Genomic DNA, 9,206 nt, shown 5'->3' on the forward strand with positions numbered 1-9,206 from the left:
GGCCAAGGGCCCTGAGGACCCGACTTGGTGGTAGCAGGATGGGGGTGTCCCTGGAAATCAGCTCCCAATTCACCAGAGGTTCCTGGGAGTCCAAGAGTCTCAGGAGGGGGCTCATTTCTGAAATTGTGGCAGGGACTCAAAAGGGAGATGGGGAGTCCCCTCCAGCCTCCCCTCCTGGGATCCCCCCACCCCCACAGCAGACCAAACTCTTCCCTCAGTAGGAACTTTAGCTGCCCTGCCCTTAGGGAGGGAGACGCAAGGAAGATTCTCAGGCATTCACCTGCCTTCCTCATGGACTAGTATCTCAGAGAAGCTCCAGAGGCTCAGAGGGAAACAGAATGGGAGCATCCAGAAGGTAGACCTCATGAGCAGAGGAGACGGGGAGGAGGTCTTGATGTGGTGGGTCAGACACCAGGGAAGTCTTTCCCTTTGACCTGCCCACCAGGACACAGGAAGCCACCCCTTCGCTTGGAAGGACGGGGTTGGTCATCTGGGAATAACTGCACTTACACCCCCACAGCAAGACCTGCTTGGGGACACTTGATTACAGTGGTGGGAAGTAGCATTTCTGTGCCCCCTTCCACATATGTCCCAGAGCCACAACCCCTTGGCCAAGTACACAAACACATGCTGATACCCAGCTAGCATGAATGTCAGTTCCTGCAGCCTGTGCTTCCTCGGGAGGCCCTGGCAGTCACCCCAGCCACACATATGGACACTCTTATTCCAGGTACCCTCAGCACTCACATAACTTCTGTGGGCACATACCAGTGAAGTGGAAATCGCAACCAACATAGCAGTTACATAATTTAGGCATAATGCATTCCCTGGAAAGGCAGAAATCAAGGATGCTACCAAGTATCTGCCCTGTGTAATGAATGGCTGAGATTTGCAAGGACTGGCAGTGAGCAAATTTTTAGGAGAAGGTCAAGGATTGTTGTGGGCATGTTCATGTGAGATGCCCCAGGTCATCATTAATGGGCTGTGCAGTGAAACAGAGGGTCTGGAGCTCAGAAAAGAGGTCTAAACTGGATATTTAAATTTGGGAGTCATTAGGTAATAAGGAGCACTTAAAGCTATGAGAATAGATGGATTACCCAGAGAGAAAGTGTGGATGGAGACAGAGGAGGGGTCTAGTTAAATAGTTAACATTTGGCAAACTCTTAGTAAAATACCTGAAACTGGTATTAACTCATTTAATCCTTGACAACTGTATAAAGTAGTAAGATTATTATCATCCCCATTTTACCAATGAAATGCAAAGGCACAGAGAGGTGGACTAACTACCTAACATAGACAGGTAGCAAATGGAAGAGCTGTAATTCAACAAGGCAACTTGGTTCCAGAGCCAAACCATTAGGCTTTATTACCTTATATAGCTCTTAAACAATTAGGCTGTGTTATTTATTACTGAGCCTAGAGTTATGCCATCAATACAATCAACAGCCACAAGATATGCGGCTACTAGGCACTTGAAATTTGGCTGGTCTGAAACTTTATGTGTAGTAAGTCTGAAATACACACCAGAATTTTAAAAAAAAGACAAAGAGGAAGGAAGGAATCTCATTGACATTTTTAATATTGATTAAATGACAACATTAAATGATAATATTTTATACATATTGGATTAAATAAGATATATTATTAAAATTAACTTTACTTGTTACTTTTTTAAGTTTTTTTTAATGTGGTGACTAGAAAATATTTATATATGTGGCTCTCGTTATATTTCTGTTAGACATTTATAGGTGCCAATCTAGTGCTTGGTTTCTTAACCTCAGCACTATTGACATTTTGGGCTGGAAAATTCTTTATTGTGTGGGGCTGTTACATGCATTGTAGATGTTCAACAGCATCCTTGCGTCTACTCACTAAATGCCAATAGTACCTGCCCCAGTCAAGACACTTAAAAATGTCTCTACAAGTAGTGATTTTACAGCATCTTATTACACTGATGGACAGTGACTGTGAAGGGGTATGTGGGGGGGACTTGGTGAAGGAGGGAGCCTAGTAAACATAATGTCTTTCATGTAATTGTAGATTAATGATACAAAAAAAAAATGTCTCTAGATCATACCAAATGTCCCTGGGGGAGAAATCACTCCCTCAACTCCCTGTAGAGAACCACTGGTCTAGAGAAACTCCTACATTACATAGGACAAAGAGAGCTGCAGAGGAGCTTGAGAAGGGACAGCCCAGGAGGTAGAGGAAAGGAGCAGAGTGTTTCAAGGACTTGGTCATGATCCTTTACAATGTCAATCAGATCTTGCCACGTCCTGCTCAAGACCCTCCATAGGCTTCCCATCACAATAAAATGCCAACTGCCTATCATGGCCTATACATTGGGAGACTATATAGTCTATCATCTAAACCTGGGGCACCCTCGAGAGTGAAAGGAGGCAAGACTACTCTGCCAGGACAGTCCAGGGCATAGAGGATGCATGTGGTTGCCCTAAGCTCTGGCCCCTGCCCCTGCTTTGCTCACTCAGCCACTTGAGCCCTCTTGCTGTTCCACCCATATTCATGCTTGCTGCTCATGCAGGGCCTTGCATTTGTGTTGTTCCCTCTACCTAGGATCCTCTTCCCCCAGATCTTCTCACTCTATTCAGGTCTTTGCTCAAGTGTTATATCCTCAGAGAGGACTCTCCTGCTCCCCTATCTAAAATAGCCACCAATCCCTCAGTTACCCTGTGTTCCCTGCCTCACTTCATTTCACTTCACAGCCTCTATTTCTCTATACTGTCATTGATATTATATTATACCTGTTGATTTATTTATTTATTGTCCCTGTCCCCCACTAGAAGATAAACTCACTGAAGGTAGTGATTTGTCTTCTCTGTTCACTGCTGACTCTCCAGCACAGTCCCTGGCATGCAGTAGGTGGGCAATAAACACTTGCTGGGAGAATAAACTTATTTGAGAAGCTTGACTGTGATGGCAGAGTAAGCTAGGACAATAGTTGGAGGGAGCTGTAGAATCCAAGGTTCATTTGCTTTTGCTTTTGCTTTTGTTTTGTAATAAGATGGGAAAGAATAGAACATAGATCAAGCAGCAGGAACTGTTGCACCATGGGACTTTATGAAAAGGCTTCTATCTTGACTGTGAAGTTCTTGGGGGTAGGAAGCACTTTTATTGTTCATTATTATGTCCTTTAATGCCTAGCAAAGTTCCTTAGCACACAGTAGGCCTTCTAAAATATTTTTAAAATAAATAAATGGTCATACTAACAAAAGCGATAATAAAAGCAAAATTTTATTGCAACTGTACCAGGCACCATACCAAGTATTTTGATGTATATTAACTCACTGAAACCTCACCAACAACCCTGTAATAGAAGTCACTATGATTATCTATTATAATCCTCTTTTGTTGAGACAGGGCAGTTAAATAATGCCCTGAGATCACACAGCTAGTTAAGTGGTAGGGCTGAGATTCTACCCAGACAGTTTGGCACTAGAATTCATGCTGGTAATCAGGGCATCTTGCATCAGGGAGAGGTAGACCAATCAGGCGACTTCCACAATAGGTGAAGCAATAGGGACAGGTTTAGAGAGGGAAAGAGAGGGAACAGATCCGACAGATGCTGGGTTCCTAGCTGGGTGACTGAGTGAGTGAGGATGACAGGCGCCAATGGGGAACACAAAAAATGGGTGGAGTTTAGTGTGGCCCCACTTTTTGTGAGACCCAGGCAACACCCAAGAGGAGAAGCTGGAGAGAGGTCTGGGTGGAGGGGAGATCTGGGGACTGGTAGCTGAAGCCCGGGAGTACTGGAGATATCTCAAGAAGCAAGTACAGAGCAAGAACAAAATCCTGGGACAGGACCCTGGGCAGCAACAGCCAGAGAAACGCCAGCAGGGAGGAGGAAAATCAGACAAGAATGGAGCTCCATGGGTCAAGGCCAGAGAAAGCTGAGAACAAGGGCTTGGTTGTCAGGCCTGGGACTCTAAGATGAAGAGGTGCGATCACAAGGTCACAAAGCCTTGGCATGAATGGAGGAGGCGGAGGCAGGGGCCTGATCCATGGATCAGAGGTGTTGGGAGAGGATGCAGAAGCAGGTTTGAAGAAGGGGCAGGCAATAAGAGAGGGTACTTCAGGAGGAATTGCTTCCCGTTGGAGAGGGGGTCAGGATTAGGCAAGGGGTGGGCCTTGGTGAGCCTGGAGTAGCAACGAGCCTTTTAGTCCAAAGGGAGGGAGGCAGAGGGAGGTCTACCCTCTGCACTTCCTCTCTCTCCTGCCCTAGAGCTGAGCAAGCAGGAGATTTTCAGGGGCGGGCTTCAGCTCCAGTGACACTTTCTCAATGCCTGATCCCACACTCAGCCCCTGCCTTCTCCCAGGGCTGGGGTTCAGATTCTTAACTGACATGGCCTGGGCTCCAAAAGGTTGGGTTGCATGTGGGCCATATGCTGGAGCAGGGCTCAAGAGACCACTGCCGGGCCAGGCCCAGAACCTCCATCTGCTGGGTGGTGGAGGTATCTGAAGGTCCCAGAGGTGAGGACGGTTGGCAGAGATCCTCCAAGCAGCAGTTGGTATTGATAGCACAGTAATTTATGTCTGTCTCTGGGACACAAAAGCAAGAGTCAGGGCAGGTTTGCTCACCATCGTCTTCCCTGCCTAGCAGTGTCTGGCACTTGGTAGGCGTTTGGTAAATATTGGCTAAGTAACTACGGATGGGGAGGAGAGTTGGGGGCTCCTGAAGTCCTCTACTTTCTCTGAGGAGTTGGCACTGCCTGTGCCTGGGAAAACAACAGAGTCACAAGTGGCCCTATCCTGGCCCAGGGCCTGGGGAGAGGTGGTGAGGTGGGTGGTGGTAGAGTGCCTGCGTGATCCTGCATTAGTGTCTGGGGACAGAGAGGGGCAGAAACATCCCTAGAGCCTCACAGTGAGGCAGGAGGTGAGGCAGGATAAGAGAGGCCTTTCTGCGCCTTGGTCTTCTTGTCTGTAAATGGGATGATAACAAAGCTGCTCACTCCATAGGCTTTTTTGTGAGGATTAAATGAGGTGAGATGCATAGAACAGTGTCTGATGTTTAGAAGGAACCCTTGGTAATGTTAGCATTTGGGCTAAATCCCTCTCTCCATGCATTTTCTCCCTGGGCAGGTCATCTACTCCCACGGCTTTACCTCCTAAAAACCCAAATTTCCTAAATTTGTATCTCTAATGCCAACCTTTTCTCCTGAGCTTCAGACCTATATATTCAACTGCCCAGAGTCTTTCTCCTTATGTTCATACTGGGCCATATATGTGCCAAGACCTAGATGGGGTGTGCTGGGCCCGCCTGGGCCTCCCCCAGGCTCTTTGCCAAGGCCCACATCCACAGGGCCTCCAGCCCCCATGTCAGGCATCCCCATCCCCACTTTCTTGCTTGCTGTCCCATCCTGAGAACAATCTGAGCCTCCTGGCCTCACCCCTTCCTGACCCTGGCTCATCCCAGGCCCTTCCTGCCCTCCCCTTGCCCTCCTCCCTTCTCCCCTGGGACCCATCAGAGCTCACTCCCAATCCACAGCTGCTGCCACAGCTGGCCACTGACGGAATGTGCAGCTGCTGAGAGCCACATGTGTGCAGCAGGCAGTGCACAGCTACCCCTGGGGCTGGCGGGGGTGGGGGGTGGGACCATCTGTCTGTGTCTGTTTGCCCGTCTACAACACACACACACACACACACACACACACACACACACACACGCACACACGCACGCTCCTTCTCCAGAGAAGGTGCGGACAACATTGGCTTCGCTTCTTTCTCCATCCCAGGGCTGCAGAGTTCGTGAGGGTTATGTTTTGTCTATGGGGGTCCAATGGCCCCAGCTCAGGCTTCTGAGACCAAACTGGCCAGGTTGGCCCAGCTGTCTTGATGCCCAAGAATTCCTCATTCCTCTGTGCAGGCAGCACCCACAGAGGCTGCCCAGGACTGGGTGACCAGGATTCCCTAGCTTTCCCAGACTCCGAGGGGGGGCCCGCCATGGAGGAAGCAAGAGGCCTCGGACACATTCCAGAGCCCCTGTGGCAGTGCCCAGAGGCTCCAGGGGAGTCTCTGCCCTGAGGCAGTGCCAGCTGCATCTGTCTTGGTTCCCACACTCTGGCCTCTCTGGAATCTCCACACATTTCTCTTCCATGTGTACATGATGTCAGCAAAACAAGGACACTGGGGGTGGAGGGAGGGGAGAGACAGAGGACGCAGTGCTCCCTGAAGTCAGGTGACCATGGCAGAGTGGTGGTGGGGCAGAGCCTAGTCCTCGGCATTGCCTGCCCTGTAAGGAGAGGGCAGCTTGGCCTCTGGCTTCCAAACCTGACTGGGTGCCGGCACTGCCCAGAGTGTTCCCATCAGAGCCCCTCTCCCTCTCGGAGGGCCTCAGTTTCCTCATCTGTGAAAGGGAGATAAGGCTAGCATCTACCTCCCAAGTGTAATGTGGAGGCTGCACCACCTTGATCCTTGTTGTAGGTCCTCCGTGGTCTGGGCACAGCTCCCACTCACTGCTTCCCTGACCTCCAGCCCAGGCCTGCCAGTTCTCATAGATTTTAGAGCACATAGCACATAATATAGCCTCTTCACACTTCTGAGCCTCAGTATTCTGTCTGCCTTGCCTTTCCCTTTCTCTATCTGGAAAACTCCTACTCAGCCTTCAAAGCCCAGCACATAAGTCCTTCTCTAGGAAGCCTGTCCAGCCTCCCTTGGGCACTGGTATTGCCTCCTCATACCCCACAGGTCCTTCTTTGGCAGCCTGACCTCCCCATCCTGCTATTGTCTGTTTACCTCCCCTCATTGTGGCTCCTCAGAAAGCTGTCCTTCCTGGGGATGATGGCCACTCTCAGGAGCCCAGGTACAGCACCCCACAACCTGTGTGTGTCAGAACATAATTAGGACCAGGCTCTAGGCCTGGTCCTGCCCTGATGCTACCAGATAGAGCTTCCCACTCATCCCTCTGGTCTGGTCTGACAGGCCAAGGACGTAGATTAGTCCTCACCAGTTGCTAAAGGATTTCTTAAACTCAGAAAGCAGCCATTGCCCCTCCCCTCACCCAGACTAACCAAGCCAAAGTCCTACTGTAGCCCCGAAAGGGCAATTAGCATTAGAAACTGGATTAGGACTCGGGGCTCCTACCACAACCCAAGGCACTGAGGCCCTTTTCCCTACCCATCACCCCCCTCTTGGAAGTTGGTGCTGGGAAGTGATGGGGCTGAGGCAGGACGTGAGTTGGGTGGGAGCCCTGGACCTGGGAAGCAGCCGTCCCTCCCCTCTGGTTAAGCTGGACTTGGACTCCACCATGTACCCTGGTGTGGACAGGGAAACCACACTTCTAATTCCACCACTTAATAGTGATGGAGAATGTTAAGGCCAGCAGGCACAAGCTATCCCGAGGGTCAGGGGGGCATGGGCCAGAGAGGGAGTGTTAGTTCAGGTCTTCTAGGAGACAGATGCTAAGGCAAATTAGAGGTGCAAGAGATTTACCGGGGAGACCACTCACTTGTAAGGATAAAGGGAGGGGCAGGAGTGAGCAGGAAGAGCCCTTGACTGTGATGGAGGTCTGACCCAGGGAGGAGAGGGAGAAGGGAGGCAGGGCGGGAGGAAGAGCTTCAGGCTGCAGTGCAGCTCGGGGGAAGTCTCCGTCATGCCTGGAGTGAAGAGTATCTCAGAGAAGAGTCCTATTTAGGGCAGAAATAGCCTGACTCTAGAATCCCCACCATGCCCAGTTGCCCACTGGAGGCAGCATGCTCCCTGCTACCTGAAAGCTGCAACTGGAGGCTGTGGGCTAATGAATGACATTCCTTGCAGCTGGTTCTTTGGAAGGCCGATATGAGTGATGGAACCTTCTGGCAGGTGCAAGGTCACCCTGGCCCAGAGAACAAGTGACAAGTTAACATTCCCGGGCTGTGGCTGTACCATCCAAACCTTGGGCTGAGCTTTAAACCACTTCAATCTTCACAGGGCTTCTAAGGGAAACTTTGTCAGAGGAATGAAAGAATGAAGATTCCGATGAAGTCAGGCAAAAAGCTGGTGTTTCAGAGAGAAGAGCACTCAATTTGGAGCACCAGCCTGGCATTAAATTTCTTTTCTGCATCTACTAGCGTGTGTCCTCAGACAAGCTGCTTCCCCTCTCTAAGACTTGGATTTCACCTTTGCAGGAAGTGGATGAGAGCATCGCATGCATGACCCCTGCCCAGATCCAAAAGCAGTGGGGTGAGGGGAGCCAATTTTTTGCTTCTGTAAAGATGGCTCTGCTTCTTGCAGAGATGCCCATTGAAGACCTCTCCTCAATTTTTTCCCTGGAGTAACCCCAGTGGTAGTAAGTTATTTGCACTACCCCTGAGGTTCAGGGGGACGTGGTTCATACAATGGAAGCTCAGATTTTCTTATGTGCATTTCATCTTTAAAATAATCATGTCAGTATAAAATAGCATCTAAGAATTCACATTCTGGAGCCAGACAACTTGAGTTTAAATCAAACTCTGTGACTTTCTAATATGGACCTTGGGTGATTTACCGTATCCCTGAGCCTCAGTTTCCTCAACTGTAAAATGGGGATAATAACAGTACCTACTTCATAGGGTTATTGTGATTAAATGAATCGATTTTTATAAAGTGTTCAGAACAGAGTCTGTAAGTTTGTAATTTTATTCCTTGAGTTACCTGTTTATAAAAAAATTTTTTTAATGACTTACTGGCAAGTAAAACTGACAACCACTAAGCACAAGAAAGAAAGAGAACATGTAGCTCTCAGGTCTTGGAAGAGCTTTGCAAGTTGAAAAGTGAGAACATAAAATAGGAAAAAGAATTATGTCTGTGATTTCCGTTCCATTGCTCCAAGCCACAGTCACCTCTCTTCCATGTTGTGGGGTTTTGTTCCCAAATCCAGTCCAAGGTCGTGTCAGAAAGTATAGGATTCAGTTACGGCACCAGAGGTTGGGTCTGTCCATTGAAGGCCTGGGTAAGGGATGGCCACCACCTCTCCCTCCACCTGTCCTTTCACCCCTGCCTCTTCCCTCACCTTAGACATGGTCCACTGGCTGCAACCATTGGGAGCAACTCTGGTGCCACTGGCCTTATAAACATTAAAAAAACCTTCACAGTGAGACCAAGACATCTCAGAACACAAGGTTCCCATGATGTTCCCAAGTAGATGACCCTGAAGTCCCTGAGGAATCTGTTGGATGGGAGGTGTGATGAAAAAAGTGGATGAGGAGTCACATTTTTCCTCATCCCTGGAGACT

General features: G+C 49.2%; 1 protein-coding gene across 1 annotated transcript in view; it reads left to right on the top strand.

The window, feature by feature from the left end:
• MACF1 (microtubule actin crosslinking factor 1) overlaps nucleotides 1-9,206 on the top strand; it is a 471,369-nt gene that overhangs the window by 449,871 nt on the left and 12,292 nt on the right. The gene's annotated exons all lie outside the window — the stretch shown is intronic.

This window comes from Manis javanica, chromosome 4, assembly GCF_040802235.1.
Source record: "Manis javanica isolate MJ-LG chromosome 4, MJ_LKY, whole genome shotgun sequence".
NCBI lineage: Eukaryota > Metazoa > Chordata > Mammalia > Pholidota > Manidae > Manis > Manis javanica.